The sequence below is a fragment of the Trachymyrmex cornetzi genome, unplaced genomic scaffold (genome assembly GCF_001594075.2).
Source record: "Trachymyrmex cornetzi isolate Tcor2-1 unplaced genomic scaffold, Tcor1.1 scaffold71, whole genome shotgun sequence".
Taxonomy (NCBI): domain Eukaryota; kingdom Metazoa; phylum Arthropoda; class Insecta; order Hymenoptera; family Formicidae; genus Trachymyrmex; species Trachymyrmex cornetzi.
In genome coordinates, this window is record NW_017300037.1 from 54,240 (window position 1) to 79,275 (window position 25,036).

Consider the following 25,036-nt stretch of genomic DNA (forward strand, 5'->3'; position numbering starts at 1 on the left):
TGAATACCGAGAACACGCGACGAAGTTGTGCCGTTGCTCGCGAGTACGGTTACAATATATATATATATACATCTCCGGAATAATTCCTGCTCAGTTGTTATTTCTCTTTCTTTCGTCATTTCCCTACGCAATGTACATTACATGTAAAATTAAGCGTTACAAAATAAATATAAAATGGAATATACCTAATACTGACCTCAATAAGAACCTAAAGCGATGAAAGAAAAGCGAAATTATTAGTGGTGTCTCATCCGCCGTTGTCTTTTATCATTTCGTGCTATACGCTATATTTTTTTTTTTATATAACATTTAGGCATTTCTATTGCTAACAATATCATATATTCGTAACATTCTACGTTCTTCCAACTTGCAGACGATCCGGGAAACGGACTCTCTTGCCCGATCTCGTTTCCACTCCAGTCCGTTCTCCAAGACTCGGCGCGACCGCGGACCGTCTCGGATCAACGTCCCCCGTGTTGTTGTTGTTGTCAGCCGTTGCTCCGTCCGTGCCTCGCTTCTCGACCAGGCTGTTGTTCCCTATACTCTCTGAAAAAGTATATGCAGGTTTGAGTCGATCTATTGAAATTGTCGCTTTTTTCCCTTTTATTTGCACGACAAAAAACTTCTCGGTACGGCTGACTACCGAGTATGGGCCGTCATATGGTAACTGCAATATTGTCTTAGGCCCATCATGACGTACGAATACCTGATTTGTCGTAGCCAGATCTTTAAATACGAACGGCCTCTGCTCTCCGTGATTCGTTCCCTTCACCGGGCGCAAGTCGTCAAAATGGCGCAAATCCTTGACGAAGTCGGCGGCCTCGCTCACATCGCCCGACGTCCGCCGATCCAAGAACTGTCCAGGAAGCCTTAACGTTTCTCCATAAATCATCTCCGCCGCCGTCGCCCGCAAATCGTCCTTCCAAGCTGCTCGGATTCCGAATAAGACTGTTGGCAGCACCTCTGTCCATTGGTTCCCATGGCTTCTAATTGCGGCTTTGAGCTGTCCATGGAAACTCTCAACCATCCCGTTGGCCTGCGGATGGTATGCTGTCGTCCTTAGATGCATCGTCCCGGTCAGCTCGTTCAAACGGCGAAACAAATGGGACTCAAACTGTCGATCGCGGTCCGTCGTGACTCGCAGAGGCACTCCGAATCTCACGATCCATCCGTCATAGAACTTTCTCGCCACTGTCTCCGCTTCCTGGTCCTCTATCGGGAACGCCTCCGGCCATCGCGAAAACCGATCGACGCATGTCAGGCAATATCGCTTCCCTTCCGAGATTGGCATTATTATAATGTTGACATGCACATGCTCGAACCTTCCGGACGGCGCGGCGAACTCACCTCTCGGCGCCGACACGTGGCGAGTCACCTTTGCCCGCTGGCACTGCACACAAGCGCGAGCCCAGTCGCGACAATCCGCGTTCATCGACGGCCACACGTAACGCTCGGCCACGAGCCTGACCGTCGCTTTAATTCCCGGATGCGCCATGTTGTGTATCATATCAAAGGCAGCTCGTCGAAAAGGCTCTGTCAAGAATGGTCGTGGCGTTGCTTTTGCCGTGTCACAATATATCTCCATTCCTGTTCCCGGAATCTCGACCTTCCTCAGCTGCAATCCGGACTCCCGCTGTATATATTTCCTTATTTCCTCGTCATTTTGTTGCGCCGCCGCCAACGCCACACAGTCCATTGGAGATCGGAGCTCTTCCACTCTGGATAATGCGTCTGCCACCACATTTTCTTCGCCGGACACATGTCGAATGTCCGTCATGAACTGCCCGACGAAATCCAGATGTCTAAATTGCCGTGGTGTACTCTTCTCTGGTTTCTGGCGGAACGCGAAGGTGAGCGGCTTGTGGTCCGTGTAAATAATAAGCTTTCTTGCCTCTACCATATGTCGAAAGTACTTGACGGCGAGGTATATAGCCAAAAGTTCCCGGTCAAATGCACTATATCTCGCCTGGGTAGGACTTAACTCTTCGAGTAAAAAGCTAACGGCTCCCACTCGTTGCCACTTTTCTGCTGCAGCGAGGCTCCGATGCTATGGTCGGATGCGTCCGCAAATAGTGCTACTTCTGCGTCAATCTTCGGGTGTGCCAGAAGCGCAGCCTGCGCCAGGCTCTCACTTGACGCTTCAAACGCCCGCTCCGCCAGCGGTGTCCATGCTATTGGCATTTTCCCTTTGACCTTGTTCTGTAGAAGATCGTTTAATGGCGCCAGCGTCTCGGCGGCTCCCGGCAGAAATCTTCTGTAGAAATTTAGCATGCCGAGATATCGCCGAAGATCTTTTACTGTCTCCGGTTTCCGGTATTCCCGAATTGCCTTCACGCGCGCAGGCAACGGTCGCGTTCCTTCGCCGGTCACTAAATACCCGAGGAACTCGACCTCCGACCGCCCGAACACGCACTTACTCGGATTAATGATCACTCCGTATGTTCGCAATCGCTCGAACAGTAATCGCAAATGCTCGAGGTGCTCCTCTACTGAAGACGACGCAACGAGAATATCGTCTATGTAGGCGTAACAAAAATCGAACCCGCGAAGAACTTCGTCTATAAATCTCTGGAATGTCTGCGCGGCGTTCCGTAAGCCGAAAGACATTGCCGGAAACTCAAACATTCCAAACGGCGTCATAATCGCCGTTTTCGGGATATTATCTTCCGCAACCGGAATCTAGTGATATGCCCGAACCAGGTCGATGACGGTGAATATCTTCCTTCCTCGAAGAGACTGCGCGAAGTCTTGGATGTGGCGCACTGGGTAACAGTCCGGAACAGTCCGCGCGTTAAGTGTCCTGTAGTCACCGCACGGTCTCCACACTTCGCCCTTCTTGGGAACCATGTGTAAGGGCGACGACCAGTTGCTCCTCGACGGTCTTGCAATTCCCAGCTCCACCATCCTCTCGAATTCTTTCTTCGCGGCCGCCAAACGCCCTGGCGCGAGTCTTCGCGGTCGACACACCACCAACGGTCCTGGTGTCGTCTTGATATAATGACGCGTCTCGTGCTTCACTTTTCCGGGACGGCCCTCCGGCCTCGTAATCCGGATATCTCGCCAATAGTTCGTGGTATGGCGTTGCACCTGCGACCGTTTTTACACTCGGCACATCGCACCGCACGCAACGCCCGCGCGTCGTAATGTTTGTTATCTGATCGACGAGTCGGCCGTTCTTCAGATCCACTAAGAGCCCGTAATGCGCGAGAAAATCTGCTCCTAAAATGGGCTTCGTCACGTCTGCGATCACAAATCGCCACACGAATGATCGTCGCAAACCGAGATTCAGTTCCATTGTCTCTGTTCCGTACGTGTGAATTATTGTCTCGTTCGCCGTAGACAACTCGTAGGCCGATCTCTTTCGCGGTCCGCGAACCATATTCCGCGGATACACACACACATCTGCGCCCGTGTCAATTAAAAAATTTATTTTTGTCTTAATATCCGTCACGAAAAGACGACGTACCGGATGGCCTGACTCGTCCGTCGTCATCAACGATGGGCCACCGCGTTTCCCTGCTGCTGATGGGAACAGGGAGGCTCGCAACGTGTCGCCTCCTCGCCGAACCGCCAATGAAAATAGCACGGGCTACCAACCGCGTGTCCACGGTTCCGCGAACGCGACCGCGATCGCGCCCTTCGATCTCCGCGAAAGCGATCTCTTCTCCCGCGAAAACGGCCCCCGCCGTCGCAACGTCCGTCGTCTCTCTCTGCGCCCCGAAGCGCCTCGATGGACCTCCGCATGGCCGTCATCTGCTCAGCCACCTCCTGCTGCAGAGTCAAGCGCAACTGTGCGATTTGTAAATTAACTCTTGCCTCGATTGCCGCAATAGTATCCCGGTTTTCAACCCGCGGCACCGAGAGCTGTGTCGCCTCCGCGACTCGAAACGCCGGCGCACGAGTAGCCTCAATTATAGCATCCGCCATCTCCGCCAGCTGCTCGACGGTATCCTGGGTACGCGTCACCAGGTGCGGCTGGATGTAGACGGATAAACGCGACAGCCACACTGTACGCAACACTCCAGGAGGTTCTTCATAGGTTGGGCGAGATGCAGAGTTTCTGACTTTACATCTCTAACGAGGTGTTATAGATGTCTCGATTTGGGACATATTGCGAAGCATTGCAAGGCGGAAAATGAGACTTGTTCGCACTGTGGAAGGGCAGGACATCGTAGAGGGGAATGCCCTGAATCTGATAAACCATCATCCTGTGGGTTGTGCATGAGGAAGAGGAGGCCTCAAGCGCACAGTATATTTGACAGGAATTGTCCATCGTACAAAGCAGCGTTAAGTAGGTATGCTCAAACCATTGACTATGGCGAAGGTGACAGCTGATTTGAAAATCCTTCAGCATAATTTAGGAAAAGGCAGGGTGGCATCAGCTGAACTAAGGGAAAAGGCTGCGTCTGTGCGAGCCTCTATCCTTCTCGTGCAGGAGCCATGGGTGGTAAAGGGTGCCGTTTGTGGCCTCGGAACTACCTCTAATCGGATTCTTGCGGAGTCTCGCCCAGACGAAGTGATTCGGGCCTGCATTGTTGTGCTAGAAAATGAATTTGATGTAGTAATGCTGAGACATCTGAGTTCGCCGACATGTGTCTGTGCTCAAATCTCATGTCAATTTGGGGTATTTATTGCGGTATCAATGTATTGTCCTCCCTCGATGGAGATTGGACCCTACATTGAACGATTAGGGTGTATTTGGAGGGAACTTAGGGGTAGTAAAATACTAGTAGGCATGGATGCCAATGCACGCTCCCCGTTGTGGCAGAGCGGTGTTACAGACGAGAGGGGCCATGTGCTGGAGGACTTCTTGGCCATGTCTGGGTGGTTTGTAATAAATGAGGATGGAAACTGTCATACCTTTGCATCAACCAATGGGGTCAGCAATATTGACGTTACTCTCTCTAGTCCGGGTCTCTATCCAACCATTAATCAATGGCGGGTTGAAGCAAGTTGGACTAACAGTGACCACAGAGTTGTGGTCATTAAGCTAAGAAGTGGCGAGAGTTGTCCTCTTATTAAGGAGGCAAGGTTTAACACCCGTAAGGCGAACTGGAAGGTCTTTCGTGTGAAGTTCCTTGAGAATGTGGGTCGTTTGACATGGTCAATCTCTGACCCAAGACAAGTCGAGGACAGGGCTTCCCAATTAGTAAAGGCAATCTGTGACGCGGGTAATATAGCTATTCCCAAAAAGAAGGCGTTTAGGAAATCAGTCCCCTGGTGGAATGAGAGACTCACCAAACTAAAACGTGATGTAAATAGGGCTAGGAGACGTTTTCAGAAACAGAGAGACGTCGTGATTAGATTGGATCGGAGACACGAATACATGCGACTCAGAAAGGCATATTCCACTGAGGTTATTCGTGCCAAAAGTAAGAGCTGGAGGGCATTTGTGACCAAAGAGGGAAACCGCGAGGTTTATGGTATTGTATATAGAATTATGACGAAGAGAATTACCGCTGATGAGGTTCTGAGCAGCTTAAACAATGGTACGGGCTTCACGGGGGGTTGGTGTGAGACGGCGACGGCTCTCCTGGACGCTCTGATTCCGGATTGTGTTCCTGAGGTGAATTTGAGAGCACTATTAGGTGGGCCCATCGAAGCGGACAATGAGCAGGAAGTGAGACCTTGGTCGGCTGAAGAAGTAAAGGAGGCGATACGGGCACTCCCGAATCGAAAGGCTCCAGGGATGGATCTGATTGAGACTCAGATGATCAGGCGCCTGGGCGGTGAAGCGATTTTCGTAGAGCTACTCAGGGGCCTGTTCAATGGCTATCTCCGGTATGGTGTATTTCCAGCGGTCTGGAAAAATGGACTTATTAGGGTTCTCCTTAAATCCAAGGATAAAGATCCTGGCAACCCAAAGTCATACAGACCGATATGCTTGCTTCCGTTTCTGGGCAAGCTCCTTGAGAGGCTCATTAAACGAAGATTAGAACGGTTTCTCTGGGACCCGGTATTCTCTTCGTCAAGGCAGTTCGGGTACAGGCCTACCCGTTCAACAGTAGATGCTGTGTCTGAAGTTAGACGTGCGGTTGCTGCGACAGAGGAGAAATATATTTTGGCCATCCTATATGATGCCACGGCGGCCTTCGATAACCTCTGGTGGCCATCGGTGATGGAGGAATTAAGAGGTAGGAATTGTCCGATGTACCTGATTAAAATAGTAGCCGACTACCTGACAAATAGGACTGTCTCATTGGTGGGCAATTATAATAGGGTAAGTAAGAAAGTCACGAAAGGTTGTCCACAGGGTTCTATACTTGGACCTGAACTATGGAACTTGGTATATGACGGTCTCCTCCGTCAGCTAGAAGCCAGACGGTGTGAGTGTTTCGCGTACGCAGATGACCTGTTAGTCCTGGTCAAAGGGAACAGCAGGAGTTCTGTAGAGGCTTTAGGGCAAAGTATCACGGACAGCATACTTACATGGTTTGAGGCAAATAAATTGATGCTCTCAGAAACTAAGACGGAGATGATACTACTGAAAGGATCATTATCCGATCGCCTATCATTAGGATAAGAGGTAGCACGATTAAAATGAAGAACTGTGCAAAATACCTGGGGATCACTTTGGGTGCCAGGTTCAACATGACCAAGCATGTGGAAACAGTATGTGCCAAGGGTAAAGTGGCATACGGGCTCTTTGGCAGGATTGCAAGATCTGTATGGGGCCTGAGATACGCTACGATGGCAGCGCTCTACAAAGGAGTCTTCCTGGCGATTATTACGTACGGCGCCGGAGCATGGGAAGATCTGGTGAATAAGCGCCATATTAGAACCCTGTTGAGCACGCAAAGGTTTGCTCTCTTGAAAATGACGAGAGCATACAGGACAGTCTCAACAGAGGCCTTGCAGGTTCTAGCCGGGGTGGAACCGTTGGATCTTACACTTAAGAGTAGGGCCCTGATGTATAGAGTCGCGAAACACGAAAATGTTGAATTTGGCACGTTTGTCTCTGACCCGGGGATGACATCTGCTCTAATCAGAAAAGGAATTAAAGAAGCGGTAAATACTGTATGGAACGCTAGATGGAATAACAGTCAGAAGGGTAGGACCACTTATGCGTACTTCCCCTGCGTACAGGATAGGTTGAAGAAAAAATGGCTAAACATAGACTACTATATGGCGCAGGCTCTAACGGGACACGGGAATTTTGAAGAAAAGTTGCATTCATTTGGGTTAGCAAATTCCCCAGACTGCTTGTGCAGACTAAGGGATTCCTCAGAACATACACTATTCTCTTGTAATAGGTATGCAGACACTCGGAAGGAATTTAGAAGAGAAACAATTAACTTAGGACGTGAATGGCCGCCGACAAGGTCTTTATTATTAGAAAAGAAAACGTTTCAGCAGTGTAGTTATCTGTTTAGATTTATGTTGGTGTTGGGTAGGTTGGTGTTGGAATTTTGGACCTGAGCTTACTAGCCGGTGACTCCGCCTCCACGAGGCCCCCGCTGGGCAACGGCCTTCCCAGCAGTGTGTTCAATGGGGCACGCTGCTGGGAAGGACGGCTAAGTGAGTCACTCCCTATGAACACCAGGGTAAGGTCCTCCTGCCTGAAATCGGACTTGTCCCGATAGGGCGGGAATTTTTCCGAGTCGGTTTGCTTGGTTTCGGCGGATCTGGATGGTGGATATTACGCTATGCTGGTATGGGATGAGCTCCCGAGGTACAGCTCTTGGAGGAGAGCAGCTCTCTCCTCCAGCGTTATAATCAATGTACGCAACACTCCATCCCCGATGACATTTCCGGCCTCGGAGATGCCTCAAGAACTGTGAGGGCTTCCGGTCTCCGATCTCCTCGTGCTCCAGGAGTCTCCGCGTCTTATGTTCCTGCGAGAGGCTGAGTCGCTTTATCAACTCCGCTTTTAATGTTTCATACGCGCGCTCCGCGGGCGGACTCATTATAATATCGCGCACTTCGGCGGTATATCGCGGACCAATCGCCGTTAACGCATATCCGAATTTTGTCGCATCTACAGTAATTCCCGCGGCCTGAAAACTTCGATCGACTATTTTAAACCACAATTCCGGATCCGCGGGTGTAAATTCCGGCATTCTTATGCCTACTCGGCTCACCTCTGCGCCCAGTGTCACGCAACCCGGCTCGTCGCCTATGCCCGGTCGTCCCGCCGCTGCACGCGAGTCCGCCAGCTGCATTCACTGTCGCTCGAACGCCTGCCTCTCCATCTCCAGCTGTCTTCGCTGTTCGTCCAAATTCGGCTGCTGTTCCATCGGTGATGAAGCCGATGGATTCTCCTCGTGCGTCACGATCATCGTCTTCTGCATCTTCACTACCGACTTCTTCACCTTCACTTTCACCTGGACAACTCGATGAACTCGTCACGATACGCGTAAAACGGATTACCGAAACTGTTGTTCCCGGCACGTCGGTGTCACCATTTTAGTTGTATCTTGGTTGAGTTATGTCTATTTATATTATTATTATTACAACTTCACTTTAATTATAATTATTATGCGTGTTATTAGTTATGCGCGTTTAAATCGTGATTAATAGGAAGGTGATGATCAGGATTGATGACCGAATCACTTGACTCCAACTTATCAAATTTAATGTGTCTTTATTATAAGTCCGCGGAAGTACACGTCTTGTCGCGACGATAGCCAACGGAGGAGTCTCTTTATTCCTCGCTCCTAATCTCCTTCTAGTTCGGAGAAACGCTGTTTTTGTTTATCGAACTTTCGAGAAGTTCTCAACTCGGCGTTATAATTTAAAACGAGAAAGCTTCGGTTACTTTCCTATAATTTTTCTGAGAGGCAACGGTTGCCTTTTCCGATGACTCACGGCATGTGCACCAATGCACCCGACCGCAGTGTCGGATTTTATTTGTCTACTTGTTACATTACATTGTATCTAAGCTGGAAATACAAATAAAATCTTATCGTCGGTTAATATTCGCTTTCATCGCTATTTACGTTCCCTGCCTTAACCGTCACGTGTTTGTCTCTGTGTTGTCCTTTTTTTTCTAACTTTAACAGCTGAGCAGGTCTCTAATATTTGCTCATATTCTCACGCGATCTCGAGAATACAATATATATTCCCGGCGACAATTATCTATTTAAATTTTATCTCTTTTATCTGGGGTACTGGCGATGTAACCGCCACAAGCCGATCCGTCATTTCACACGTCCGGAAAGATAGACCTACGTACTACTAGGAAGCACCATATTTTGGGAGCTATTATGCGTCGGTCAGATCAAATTAGGGAAAAACCAGCCGATTGTACAGAAAACAAAACTCGGGTGGATCATCACTGGACCTCTGAGTCTCGAAGGATCCAAAGAGAGCTCAACTGCATCGGTATGCTCTATCCCCTCCACCATCACCATCGAAACACAACTAGAACGCTTCTGGTAAATAGAAGAAGGCCTTGGCTATTCGGAGTTATCAGAGAATGATAAGCTCTGCGAAGAGGAACTTAAGAAAACACAAACGCAACGCAGATGGACGTTTTGAAGTCCGATTGCCACTATGCGGGTGGCACCCAGTTGGACACGGCTCAATTGGACATGAGCCACTCACAGCGCTTGAGTCTACAAAGCTCCTAAGCACCGGTCGCTGTGATTGGTGGTGTCCAATCGAGACGTGGTCAATCGGAATCACCCCCCACTATGCGATAGCGTGGAACGACTCGGAGACTCTCTCGATATCGCCATCAAGCGCTTGCGATCTATGGAAAGAAAATTCGCGAAATCACAAGAGGTAAAGCAACAATATAAACTATTCATGCAAGAATATGAAGAGTTAAACCACATATCTGAAATCTCGATTCAAGAAGACTCCCGGACGAATATCTACTTACCTCACCATGCAGTTTCAGAACCTGATAGTATCACCACGAAGCCCAAAGTTGTATTCGACGCATCGTGTCCAACACATCTTCAGGAATGTCGCTCAACGATATACTTCGCAACGGGCCTACAATTCAGCAGAATCTACTCTCCATAATATTGAGATTCCGTCAACATCGATTCGTTGTCACAGTAGACATTAAGCAAATATACCGACAAATACTGTTGAAAGAGGGTCAACAAGACTTACAAAGAATAGTATGGAGGTCAGACACAAGCGAGTCGATCCGTGAACGTCGTCTCAACACCATCACATACGATTTGGCCAGTGCATCATTCTTAGCCATTCGATGCCTGTATCAGCTCGTGATCGAAAACCAGGACAGATATCCTGAAACGAGTAGGGTTATGCGCAATGACTTCTATGTTGACGACTTGTTGTCTGGTAGCAACGAGGTAAGCACGCTACGACAACTCAAGGTGGAACTAACTGAAATCTTGCAATCTGCAGAATTTTCCCTTCATAAGTGGAACACGAACGAGCCGACAATCTATGACGGATCTTCAGAAGTCCAGGAGATACCAAGAAGTGACGAAATAAAAACGCTAAGGATTGGCTGGAACACCACCGATGATTGTCTGCGGTATTAGACGTGCGCAATCGAGAGAAATCAGCGCGCAACAAAGCGTACGGTGTTGTCAACTATTGCTCACATTTTTGACCCGCTAGGTCTAATGGGTCCTGTGACCGTTCGTACCAAGATCATACTTCAACAACTTTGGCAACTGAAGATCGGATGGGACGAATCTCTACCAATGAATGTATATACCACCTGGATGCAATATCAGGGAGAGATGAATGAGATGGAGTCAATTTCTATTCCAAGACACATCATGTGCAAAGAACCACGAACAATAGAATTGCACGGTTTCTGTTACGCCTCAGAGGCAGCATATGGTGCTTGCATTTTCATAAGAAGTGCAGATCAAGCAGGCAACGTTGTAACGAGATTACTTTGCGCAAAATCATGGGTCGTACCTCTCAAGAGTTTTACAGTAGAGTACCAGGTATGTAAATATGAAACCAGAATTTTTTAATAGAAATTACACGTTTAGTGCATGAAAATGATAAAAAATATTAACATAAGAAATACAAATAAACTCTCGAGAATGTCAAAATATAAACAGAGAACAGGCTAATGAGAGTTTTTTCGCTGTAAGTCGTGCGAGAGAGAGAGCAAATGATTTATTAAGTACGAAAAAATCAGACGTTTCGGCTTACATTCGAGCCATCCTCAGTGTATCTGATCCATATACAATCAAATTCTTAACTGATTTGATAGGAGAGTGTCCAATCATTCCGCTTCATTGATAAAGACACCAGGTTAACAGATCAGGCGACCAAATAAATTGAAGGTGAATTCTATATAAATAATCCAACCATTATTAAGTTATTAAGGAAAAATGTAAAATAAATGAAAGCTTTAGAATGATCACTCACCTATCAAACCATGAACATAACCACTTAAAAATTAAAATAATTTCGCTGTATATCCGCATCCATACTCAGTAATAACTTATGCATGTCAACAAGACGACAGTTAGCAATCAAATGAGTAACTGTCAAAGATTTAACTTAAGAGTTCGAGTTTAGTGTGGCCCTCGCCACTGCAGATGGCGGCGACTCCGGCCATTTAACTTAAGCATCGATTTTCATGTAACTATGAGCATAAACAATAAACAACAAAGACGATACTTCCGAACATTACAAGCATAGAAATACGACCTAGTGCAACATATCATTGAAATCAATGTAAATTGTCAAGAATTGAAATGTATGCGTGATGTAGAAATTCGGTGTCAGATTGTAGATTTAAACCATTCTTTTGTAACTTAATGTGTAGCATTTCAGAAATACATCGTCTATATAAAAATCATTCACTATCGACAATCTCAGTGTTCTCCCAATCAAAATCGTGGCCAATCTGTGTTCTGTGATAACTGAATAATTGTTATTGCTTTTTCTAATATCATTTCGGTGTTCTATGATTCTCGTTTTTAACTTCCGCTTTGTCTGGCCGACGATACGAAGCATCACAATTATTGCAATTAATTTTATAAACTACATTCTTCTTTGCCATGTTCGGTAACGGACCTTTATGTGTTTTAATGAAACAGTTAAGCTTGTTAAGACTAAAGAAAGCCATGCTCACATTGAGATTCTTCGTGATATCCTTAAATTTATCTGAAATTTTCGACACAAAAGGGACCAAAACCACGACTTTTTAACATCCTCAACGGGAGTTTCTGTCGTAACTTTTTGTTTTGACGTTTTATTATATATTAATGATTTTAGACGTTCATTTATTGTGTTGAAAATGAAATCAACCGGATAATCATTGTTCAACAATGTCTCCACTACAAAAATCAGATTCTTTTTATGGTATTTAGGAACAGATAACAAAAATGCTCTATCAACCATTCCAATGATAGTTCCTCTTTTTTGTGAAAGTGGATGTGGAGAAAGAAAATTCAAATATCTCCCAGAAAATGTGGGTTTGTGATACCAATCATATTCCAACGTGTTACTATTTTTTATAATCGTGACATCTAAAAAATTCAACTCACTTCCCCCCTATCTCCATCGTAAACTGCAGACGAAGATGAAATGAGTTAAATACTTGCAAAATCTCGGAGGTTCTGCTAAGGGGTGCTCCCATGGCAATGTCATCAACATATCTTACATAAAGAGAGATATGAAACCCTAAGGTGTTCAAAGCTTTCATCTCTACGTCCTGTAATACAATGTCCGCAATTACCGGTGATAAAGGTGAGCCCCTAGGCATCCCAAACTTTTGTCTGTAAATTGTCAAAAGAAAAATAAGCACGGTCAAAAATTAGCCGTAAAGAAATAAAAAATTCATTTTTTGAAATATTAGTAATTTTTGAAATTGATGACCATCTATGAGAGATGCTGTCCAAAGCTAAATCGATCGGTATGTTCGTGAACAGAGAAACAACGTCAAGTGAAATTAAGCCAAAATTTTCCCCCAACTCTGTTTTCCTCAAAATCTCAGTCAAGTGGAAGCTATTATACGATGGAGATAGGGGGGAAGTGAGTTGAATTTTTTAGATATCACGATTATAAAAAATAGTAACACGTTGGAATATGATTGGTATCACAAACCCACATTTTCTGGGAGATATTTGAATTTTCTTTCTCCACATCCACTTTCACAAAAAAGAGGAACTATCATTGGAATGGTTGATAGAGCATTTTTGTTATCTGTTCCTAAATACCATAAAAAGAATCTGATTTTTGTAGTGGAGACATTGTTGAACAATGATTATCCGGTTGATTTCATTTTCAACACAATAAATGAACGTCTAAAATCATTAATATATAATAAAACGTCAAAACAAAAAGTTACGACAGAAACTCCCGTTGAGGATGTTAAAAAGTCGTGGTTTTGGTCCCTTTTGTGTCGAAAATTTCAGATAAATTTAAGGATATCACGAAGAATCTCAATGTGAGCATGGCTTTCTTTAGTCTTAACAAGCTTAACTGTTTCATTAAAACACATAAAGGTCCGTTACCGAACATGGCAAAGAAGAATGTAGTTTATAAAATTAATTGCAATAATTGTGATGCTTCGTATCGTCGGCCAGACAAAGCGGAAGTTAAAAACGAGAATCATAGAACACCGAAATGATATTAGAAAAAGCAATAACAATTATTCAGTTATCACAGAACACAGATTGGCCACGATTTTGATTGGGAGAACACTGAGATTGTCGATAGTGAATGATTTTTATATAGACGATGTATTTCTGAAATGCTACACATTAAGTTACAAAAGAATGGTTTAAATCTACAATCTGACACCGAATTTCTACATCACGCATACATTTCAATTCTTGACAATTTACATTGATTTCAATGATATGTTGCACTAGGTCGTATTTCTATGCTTGTAATGTTCGGAAGTATCGTCTTTGTTGTTTATTGTTTATGCTCATAGTTACATGAAAATCGATGCTTAAGTTAAATGGCCGGAGTCGCCGCCATCTGCAGTGGCGAGGGCCACACTAAACTCGAACTCTTAAGTTAAATCTTTGACAGTTACTCATTTGATTGCTAACTGTCGTCTTGTTGACATGCATAAGTTATTACTGAGTATGGATGCGGATATACAGCGAAATTATTTTAATTTTTAAGTGGTTATGTTCATGGTTTGATAGGTGAGTGATCATTCTAAAGCTTTCATTTATTTTACATTTTTCCTTAATAACTTAATAATGGTTGGATTATTTATATAGAATTCACCTTCAATTTATTTGGTCGCCTGATCTGTTAACCTGGTGTCTTTATCAATGAAGCGGAATGATTGGACACTCTCCTATCAAATCAGTTAAGAATTTGATTGTATATGGATCAGATACACTGAGGATGGCTCGAATGTAAGCCGAAACGTCTGATTTTTTCGTACTTAATAAATCATTTGCTCTCTCTCTCGCACGACTTACAGCGAAAAAACTCTCATTAGCCTGTTCTCTGTTTATATTTTGACATTCTCGAGAGTTTATTTGTATTTCTTATATCATCTTCGTAAGAAGTGAAGCGCTGCTGAGCAAGTGCGAGTCCCACCGATGCAAATAGGTAATAATCGGACGGAGTCAAATCTGGTAAGTAAGCCGCATGCGAAATTTTTTCCAACCAAATGCCTTAATCGTTTCCTTGACCAGTTTTGCTGTGTGTGATTGCATTATCATGAAGCAAAATCACTTTATGTTGCCTTTTTTGATATTCCGGTCGTTTTTCACGCTAAACTTGATTCAAATTGATCATTTGTTGTCGGTAGCGTTCAGTATTAACGGATTAAGTTTCGCCAGGTTTTAGCAGCTCATAATAGATCACACCTTTCTGATCCCACCAAACACAGAGCATTGTCTTCCGTCCATAGCGATTTGGCCTTGCAGTCGATGTCGATGGTTCGCCTGGAGTTACTCCGATGATCTTTTCCGCTTAGGATTCTCAAAATATATCCACTTTTTAGTCATAATTCGATGGAGAAATGACTTTCTTTTGTACCTGGCTAGCGGCATTTCGCAAGTGGTTTTTCGGTTTTCCTACTGTTTTTCATTCAGTTCATGTGGAACCCATTTTCCCATCTTCTTGATCTTTCCCATGGATGTAAAACGTATGGAGACGGCTTCTCGTGTCACATTCAATTGATCCGCGTGTTGTTGTTGAGTTTGAGCGTCATCCTCATCCAACAATGCTTGCAATTCGCTGTCTTCAAACTTTTTCGGAGGTTTTCCATTTTCTTCGTTTCTCACGTCAAAATCACCACTTTCGAATTTTTTAAACCACTCAAAGCACTGCGATTTACCAAGAGCATGCTCACCGTAAGATTCGACAAGCATTCGATGCGATTCTGCAGCAGTTTTCTTCAAATGGTAACAGAAAATCAATGCTGTCCGCAAATCGTAGTTTCCAGGCACAAAATTCGATATGTTCAACGCTATTACAAACTATACTGTTGTATGAAACTTGTATTGTTGTGAGTTGAAAATCTTTGTCAGATGTCAGAATAAGGAAATGTCGTCAATGACACGTCTGACGGCAACTACATTGACAGCTATGGCCATCTATTGATAAATTCCGGTTTCATATTTACATACCTAGTATAGGATAAGATGTGGCTATTCCATCAATTTCAACTTAAGATATTAAAATTTGCATTTCTCGCCCAATTATATTTCAAACATGATTCATTACTGAATATGATGTAACTTCTTGTAAGCATAAAAATTAACATAGAACATTTATTAATAATACTTTGATTAAGGTATTTCTCTCCGAAACAAATCAGTTTTGGAGACGAAAAACGGCAGGAATTAAGTTTAACATCTAATATTTTTGATTTTCTGCCAATGTTGTTTAATTTGTAATGTTGTTCTTTATTCTTTTTCAATAAAGTAATCAAAGTAAATATCACAATCTTTTTATTCGCTATAAATAACTTAGACACAATTTTATGTATAATATAAGAAAACGACTTGAATACTTCATTCAATTTTTTTATACGATAACGCATATTTATAATTAAATTTTTTATGTAATGTAGTGGTTGTTACTGATATTCACTTAATATAAACGACTTATTTAGTGCGACAATAAATTTTTTACTTTTATATCTTTGTTGAGAAAGATACATCTATACATAAATGGTTCTGTGTTTTGGAGATATATAACATATGTTAGAGAGATATATAAATATATCTATATTTATTCGAAGTCTAAGTCCTTTGTGCGGTACTTCTGTTTCGAGAATTTGTTCTGCAATTCAATATGTTGTATCATTTCCGTTTTACCATCATCGCCAATGCAGCAAGGATGCACGACTTCTTTTCTAAGCAACGATAATATTTTAATATATATTTTTTATATATAAAAAAATATGTTATTATTATGGCGTTTCCAGTTGATAATATATTGCTGGTTTACATAATGATTCAATCTATTTCCATATTTGCGCGCGGGCCATGAGAGCAATAACGTTTCCTACTAATTGTAAGTACCGTTTGACACTTCGACAACCGAGCCGAGTCCAAAATATGCTGTATATAACAATTTCAGACTTTGTACGTTTGAAATAAGCAGCTAGCAGTGTAGAGAATACCTGAAAGAACAATATACTATGCTTGTAGAAATGAACCTAGGGGCTTTACTATAAGAGAAAGGGTAAAGGAAAATTTTATTTGTATGCTACGAGTGAAATTGCCGCTTGATGCTTCAGCATCCGAGCAGAATCGAAAATCCACCGAATGTAATATATATGAATAATATTATGCCTTTCTTGTCTATAAAGAAATTATTTTTGTACAAAATTGAAATAACTAATATTAATATCATATTTTTTTATTATTATTTTTCCTCTCAGGAGAAAATATTTTGTCCAGGGCACATAAGAAACTTGTTATGGGCCTGAGTAGGTCGATAATTCTGATCGTTTCTTGATCCAGCAAGGCATATTTTATGACAGCGCCGTTGTCGCAATATCGAGGAACTAAAATAGTGCTCAGTGTCACGGCTTCACGTCAATTTTATTCATAACATACGAACGAAATTTTTGTCGATTCTTTCCTCTTATACTAAAGCTCCTAGCTCATTTCTATAGGCACATTATTGTTCTTCGAGGTTTTCTGTAGGCTGCAAGCTACTTATTTTAAACGAGTAAAATCTGAAACTCTTGTAAGGCACCGATCAATTGCTAGGCTGTTATGGCTTGCTGAAATGAATTGTGCCTAAACACGAGATGTGAGACACTTTTCCTTTTGTCGTGAACCAACTGTTCTCACTACTGAGGGCTTAATTGTTATTTTATATGCAAGGCACTTCACTGATTTTTACTTATAACGATGTGATGCCCTTTTATTCTAATTTGCCGAACTAATGTCTGTAAACCCGTATTTGTCGGGAGAATAAAGGCTTATGAGGTGTCAGGAATTATTGGGATTAAATACTCTAATGGTTGTTTGCTTTAAATTAATTAAAGTCACCAGTGTAATGTATAACTATATGTATTTCCTCAATTACAGGTGTTCAAATTTAACCGAATTGCCGTTATGGAAATATGTATCGGCGAACGAGACGCGCGCGCGAGGCTATAATATTTCTCCGTTAGCGAATTCAACGAAGGAGACGAAATGTGGAGTTAAACTCCACCGGATTAGCTTACGCCCGAATCGCCGTGTAAATCAACGACCGAAAGACAAAGATCCTTTGTCACGAATTAATACCGAACAGCCTCTCGTCCTGTCTGAGTTTCGTGCGCGACTGCCGACTTATTTTTTCCGTCGTCGTGCTCCGACCGTATAGCTCTTTTTCTACGCCGGAGTACACGCGGAGCACGCGTGATATTTCCGCGATGCGCGATTGGTCGTTAAGCGGAGCGTCACGAACACGTGTAAGCACGCTGCGACCCCATGGCACGCTTGCCGAAAACATGTCGACCTTTTGTAAATATCTACACTCTTATATGCAGCACATATATTGTGTCACTTACGGAAGCCGATAACAAAACTGTAAGTCTTAAATTTTCTTTTATTTTTCGTATTAAATTGTAGTTTGCAGCCTGTGTTGTTATCGATACTTTAATTGTGGAGAAGGACTTTTCAATCCATAAGTGCAATTAAGAGAAACGAGTCGAGGAAAATTAATCATACTTCATTGGTAAAACAGGACACTCCAACATCCCCTTAATTACTCTTCAATAATAGGCTAATAAAAAAAGAAAACAGCTTTAATTGAACAATTATAAATCGATTAATCGATTATCTCAAAAGGATAATCAATTATAATCGATTTCGGTTCTCAGCATAATCGATTTAATCGATTTTGCAGAATGGTTGATTATGCCCACCACTATGTAAAACTGATTAGACTCGCTAGTCTCAGTGACTTCCGAATTGCAACTAAGCCCAAGTAAACGTTTTTCCATCGATAATTCCGGAAAATAAGGATAGCTAATCTCGCGTCTCAACTAAAACGAATACACGTGTGCCGCGGCTCCTTTGGCTGCGGGACGAGATAGATACCCGAGACGGAGGTCGCGACAGAAAGACGCCGAGTCTTTCTTTCATTAAACTGCCGGTTTTTTTTTTATTATATTGATGTGGTCACGTATGTATATATGCATGTAAGTGTGTTGTCCGTCCATCGCTTCTTTGATGTGTCGTGCACGCCTATTAGACACATAACATCATCTGTAAAATATTTAAATATAATTAAATATTAAGAATTGAACTTAATTCCTGCCGCTCGCTTAATTTAAAACAATGTTCCACACCTCTAAAAAATCTAAAAAAAAATTTTTTTAATGTAATATGCTAAAAAGTGTATCAAACTTTTTAGCATATTACATTACAAAAATTTTTTTTTAGATTTTTTAAAGGTGTGGAACATTGTTTTAAATTAAGCGAGCGGCAGGAATTAAAATCAACACCTAATAGTACACGGAGAACGTAATTTTACTAAAGTATCGATGGATTGTTTAATAATTGTATACAAATATCACGAACATTTTTTACGTAAAGTTTTTTACTTATAAATAGAAGACGTTTTTTGTAGATGGCCGGAGGCGTTACAAGTCACTGAATAGATACGCTCCAGCGTAGGGCGCAAAATTTGGAAGGGTGCAAAATTTTAATAGGCAGTGCTACTCTTGTATATATATACATATAAAGCTCTATCTTACATGATATTTTAAATGAATTAGCTAAAAGTGGTTTTCTGGAAATCTTTTTAAATTTAGCCATAGCGTTACAGATCTTATTAACTATGCCAATGTCTGTGGCAATTACAGAGGCATCTTTCTCAAAATTAAAAATAATAAAGAATTATCTGAGAAGTACAATGACGCAGACGTGATGATGCAATTTAGCTATGATATCAATTGAAAAAGAATTGGTGAACAGTTTTGATTATGTAATCAGTCTTGACAGTCCTACACATTGAAGACGTAATCAGAATATTTTCAAAAACTAAAGTCAGAAAATGTTGCGTTAAGCGTGAAATATATTATTACAAAAGAAAATATGAAATTTGTTGTATTCGTATTCCTGTGTTATGCAAAATGGTGAAAATTCCTTTTTTTTTAATTGTTGGTTCGTTGTAATTGGCGGGGGATTGGTACTTCAAAGACTTAGCAATCCTTGTGATGGGGCCCAAAAGCAAATTCCAGTGTAGGGCGCAAAAAGCGGTCGTAACGCCTCCTGATAGACGTAGTTGTAATGAAATCGACGTCCATGCGATTCACCAAGTTTGCTTCTCATAAATCGTTCAATTTATCCAACTGATTATAATACATATTTGAATTAATTGTTTTGTACTTTGGAAGAAGCTCGTAGAGCACAATTCCAACTTCGTCATGACCTTGCTTGGATGAGTAAAACCCTGCCTTTATAATACCTTTGGCGATTCACTGCTCTGCCCCCATAATCTTTTGCATTTAACGTCGTTATAGATGATCCATTTTTTGTCGCCTGTCACTATTCTCTTCAAAAATGAATTGCTTTTCTCACGTTTTTATAAATAAATCGCTGATGCAAATGCGTTCAATTCGACTAGCTTAACTCAGATTGTGCGGAATCCAAAGATCGAGCCGATTACATAGCCAAATTGATGCAGATGGTTTTCCACGCTCGATTTCAATATTTGGAGAACAATATTTTGCATCGTATAGACTGGATTAGTCTCAATTAACACCTTTACTTTGAAGATATTCATAGTCCGTTCTTATTTTAAGATCGTCTCAAGTAATGTCTTAAGATACTAATATTCTTTGATCGATCATCACATCTTAAAATTGTACTTAAGACGGTCTTAAATATAAGATCCAACTATGAATACCGGTCTTTGTCGCTATGTGTTCACTTTGTCAACTGGCTTAAAGAGAAAAATCTCCAAAATAAAATCTCATATTTCTGACACACATGTTCTTTCACAGTATTCTCGTCATACATTGCACGTATCTTTTTACAGATTTGCGACTTTTTTAAAACAAAAAAAGTATATGTCGATAATGCTCGTTTTTGTTATTCGTCTTACAATGGACATCAAGCACACAAAACATAATCAATAATTGTCACGTCTTTTTTTTTAATTCATGTTGAAGTATCACCTTGTTTATTTGTTTTTAAGATTTAAATTGGTAATTGATGTAGTGTCACGTCCCGCGACAAATGCCGTTACAAATTTTTTTTTATATAAAAACTCACTATAGATATCACAACGCGACCACTTAACCTTTTTTTTGGGTGCGTATTTAAACCCATCCTTTTCTTGGCTCGTACTTGAACTCATTAGCATATGCTCACGCATAGCCGCATCTTCAAGCTGCATCCTCATTGGCCATTACGCTTACAAACCTGACCAATCTTCGCAACCCCTCTTCCGTAACAACAATAACCATTGCGAACATAAAAAAATATCGATCAATCAAGATCCTAGAAATCAATCCTCCATTTTGTGACCATCTTCTGACTCCTTATTTAACAGACTTTCCTTACGAACAGTTCATAAACCACCTTTTGCATACCTTAAGTCTAACCCATATGTCTTAATACTCGCATCCGAAAGCCTTAGTCCCTCAACGACCCATGTTGCATCCCCGTAAGGTACCATTTCTTTGAAACCCTAATCAAACTCTATCAAATTCACAAACAGAATAAAACATTTAAACTTAGATTCTTATTCTCATTCTTACTCAACCATAATCCTACCGCTTTCAACCCTGCGACGAATTCAATACGATAATTACACAAACCTTAAGACATCACTATGAAAAATACTATAATATTCTTTTTATTCTTTTAAAATTCTGAACCTAAAATAAATAAAATCCCATCACTACAATGTAATATCAATCCACCGCAATACACTATAATATTGTAAGTAACGAGAAAGATATTTATTCGACAATTAGACGTGCTACCCTTTATCAATCGTTATGTACAACGGATCAGGCAGCAACCACTCAGATGTAAAGCACCTTTATTCCTGTAAATCACAAAATTATTAACCTCAATGACGATAATTATATTCTTTTCAATTTTCTTTCATATAAATATCATTCTCATGTGAAGTGGCGATAGTAGAATAAGTTAGCTACATACGAAACATTGATTCACCACAGCTGACCTAGAAAATCACGCCACACTAATTATGTCTATAAATAGAAATGACCTACTGTATCAGCTTGCGAACATTACCAAATAAGGAGCGAAGCTTGCGCCTCCCCCACTATTCGACCGATCATCCGATTTTAACATTGCCATATAAGGTCATGAAGACGACTCCTCCAAGACAATAACGCTTATGAGTCATACAACACTTCCCATTGTTCGTAACAATATAAAAGCAGCCTCACCGCAGAAACGGGTTTTTTCATACGGAGTTCAGAGAGAGATTCGTGGGTGATCAGCTTTCTAGTTTAACTCTTAGTCTTTCGGGTCAGTCAATTGAAGCTTTCGCTTTGTCACATCCACAATGTATTACTTTACAATAAAGAAGTTATATTATCGAATCTCAAGTTATTACTATAATTCAACGACTCTTCTATCGAAAATCCCCTTCCTTATCGAGTAAAGTATCGACCAACCGGGATTTCCATCAGCAGACATTGACAATCTACCCTCAGGCTACGGATTTTGGGATTTTAACTCCCTTAACCTCTCACGACAACGTCCCACGAAAAAGTAGTTGAATTCTGGATCGCCTTACCAACGATAGCTGAATCAACTAGTTTGAAGTTCTCCGGATCGAACCGAGAATTCCTAAAATTCGTCTAGCATTACATACGACGTGACAGTGGGATATTGCTTTTATTTCTAGTTACTTGGTTTGTGGCGCATTTTATGTTGTAACAGATATTGAAACAGGATTGAAATTCTCTAAAGGTGAAAGCCAATAAACGAGCGCATAAGATAAGTTGTAAGGAGGCAACATAATTTTTAATTTGACAACACTGGTGCTGAACGATTCCCTTGGAGCGTAGCGTATATGTTTGTCACGAACATTGTATCTCAACTTCTAAATATATTCGAGTCTATATTTTTTAATCACAGTGAGTTTGTTCGTTAACTTGCCCCAAATCGCCCACAATTTGGTAGCAAAACGTGGTTGAAAAGTGTTTATTGGGACTATCGAGTGTTGAGGAATTTCTCGCTAGAGGAAAAAAGACGTAGGAGCCGTTTTCAAGATGGCAGAACAATGGAATATCACGAGAGTAGAACCGCTCGACGATACTAACTATTTCCTATGGAGTGAGGAGATAGAAGGAATTCTGTGAGCCAAGAAACTTTGGAAAAAAGTGATAAACGTGAAGTCACCTGAGAAGCCCGCAGAAGATGCCGAAAGATACGCTGAGAAATTCAAACAGCCCAAGCAGAACAGCAAGTACGATAACATCAAAATGACACTAAAATGAATCGAAAATGATTGAAAAATGACTTTTAGTGATCATTTTGGAATTATTTTGTCATCATAATGACTTGTTGTTCTACTTGGGAGTGGAACGAGTGGAATACGACAATTACGCTGCACATACAGTAATAATCAACACAATCAGCTGTTTGTTACTAAAATACAGCTATGAAAAGAGCGGAAAAACTATGGAATTTGACCAAAAATTACACTGTTTACAGAAATTTCTCAATGAATTTTAATTAACATGTAAAGGAAGCACGTGGTTATGCACGAAATTAAATGTAATGAATGATGTAAATAAAAACTAAATTACAATAATCTTAAATGTGATGAACGTGTGTATTGAAATTAATGAACACATTATTATAGAAATTAATTTACATGTTAATGAAAAAAGTACGAGATCTGTAACTGAAAAGTAATTTACGTTAATGACATGTAAGAAACGTAAACGTATTAAACGTTAAGCATTAATAGTATTAGGCTTAATTAAAATGTTATTAATATTCGTAAATGTAAAAGTACATTAAATTTCATTAATATGTACATTAATAATTATTTCAATTACGATTAATTAAATGTCATTTATATCCGTAAATGAAAAGTATATTAAATTTCATTACAGTTAATTTTTCAGTTACTGTAAACTTAAATCTCATTAACATGTGCATTAATAGTCCTTTCAGTTAAAGAGAAATTAAACTTCATTCATCAATGTACATTAAAAGTTAATGAAATTTAAGAACATTTCTAACAGTGTACATGGCAGCTGAAACGGAACAGTTAAAGGCTAGGGCTATGTCCCAAAATTCACTGCCAGCGCCGAAAATCTACAGTTCACGTTACGTATACTATACATTTTCATCACTGGCAGTGAATTTTGGGACACAGCCTAGATCTCTGAGCGAACTGTCGAATTTACGGATGAAAAAGAATGAGAGCATAGATATAAGTAGATAGTATACAAATAGAGCAGAAGTCGTGAAAAATCAATGTGTACTGTTTGGAAGAAACATAGAAGATTATGAATTGAGAATGTATATCATTAGAAGATTGAGGCCAAAATTTGGTTAAAATGTACGAGTATTAGAAACTTAAAAGAAGATTATCAATAGTATACAGTATGCGTTGAAACAAGAAGAATTAAGAAGAATCAAGCGGAACAAAGGAAAAACTATGAAAGACAAATACGTGAGAAAAACAAGAGAGAAATCGAGAATTTTGCGTACTATAATTGCGGTATAAAGGGCTACTCGTCGAGTGAATATCGCAAGAAGCAGAAATTCTTCAATTATCAAGGATTTAATCACATAGCAGCTGAATGCAAGGAATCAAAGAAGAATACATCGCGAGATAGAGAATTTAAAAGGAATTCAAAAGACAGAAAAAGAGAACGAGGTTAAGGATGGAATGAGGTTACGTTGAAAACCTTAGATGAGACGATGTTATCAGTAAAAGATGCAACACATGTAAGTACTGAGTGATAAAGAAGAAAACGAGATATTCATGATGAATCTCAAGGTCATGTATAACTGTTAGATTCGGGTCCGAAAAGTCATGTGGCGAGTAGCGAAATCATCCGCTAGCAAACCGACTCAGTTTAGTCTGTTCTATCTACACAAAAGTGATTGGCAAAAAGGTCGGGACAACCTGTATATATTTCAATCTTTCATTTCTGCATAATTTCTTATAAAAAATTTCTTGTGCTCATGAGGAAAAGTTCTCTACTATTTTGCAATTTTCGCAATAGTTAACAAGATATTAATTACTAAAAATTGCAAAATATTGATTTTGAATAATTTTTTACTCAAATACTATCAACTTTACAGAAAAACTGCAAGAGATAAAAATTATTTATTTTCTTCTCATAAAGTTCTGAGAATTTTTTCAGAATTTTTTAATACCGTATTTTCTCATGTTGGTAAAAATAAGAAAATGCAGTACTAAAAAGTTGATAAAAAATTCTGAAAAAATTTTTAGAACTTTATGATAAGAAGATAAATAATTTTTGTCTCTTGTAGTTTTTCTAAAAGTAAAGTTGATAGTATTTGAGCAAAAAATTATTCAAGACTAATATTTTGCAATTTTTAGTAATTAACAGGGAATGGAAAGTTACTTTTTAAAAGTAACAAGTTACAGTTACTCGTTACCGAATAGGAAAAGTAACAAGTTACCGTTACTAGTTACCGATTTTTAAAAGTAACTCGTTACAGTTACCGTTACTTGA

The 25,036-nt window shown here is 40.7% G+C and overlaps 1 pseudogene; it reads right to left on the bottom strand.

Moving 5' to 3' along the window:
- Positions 1-11,749: 11,749 nt before the first annotated feature.
- The window catches only part of LOC108767646 (uncharacterized), a 92,360-nt pseudogene continuing 79,073 nt past the window's right edge, over positions 11,750-25,036 (bottom strand).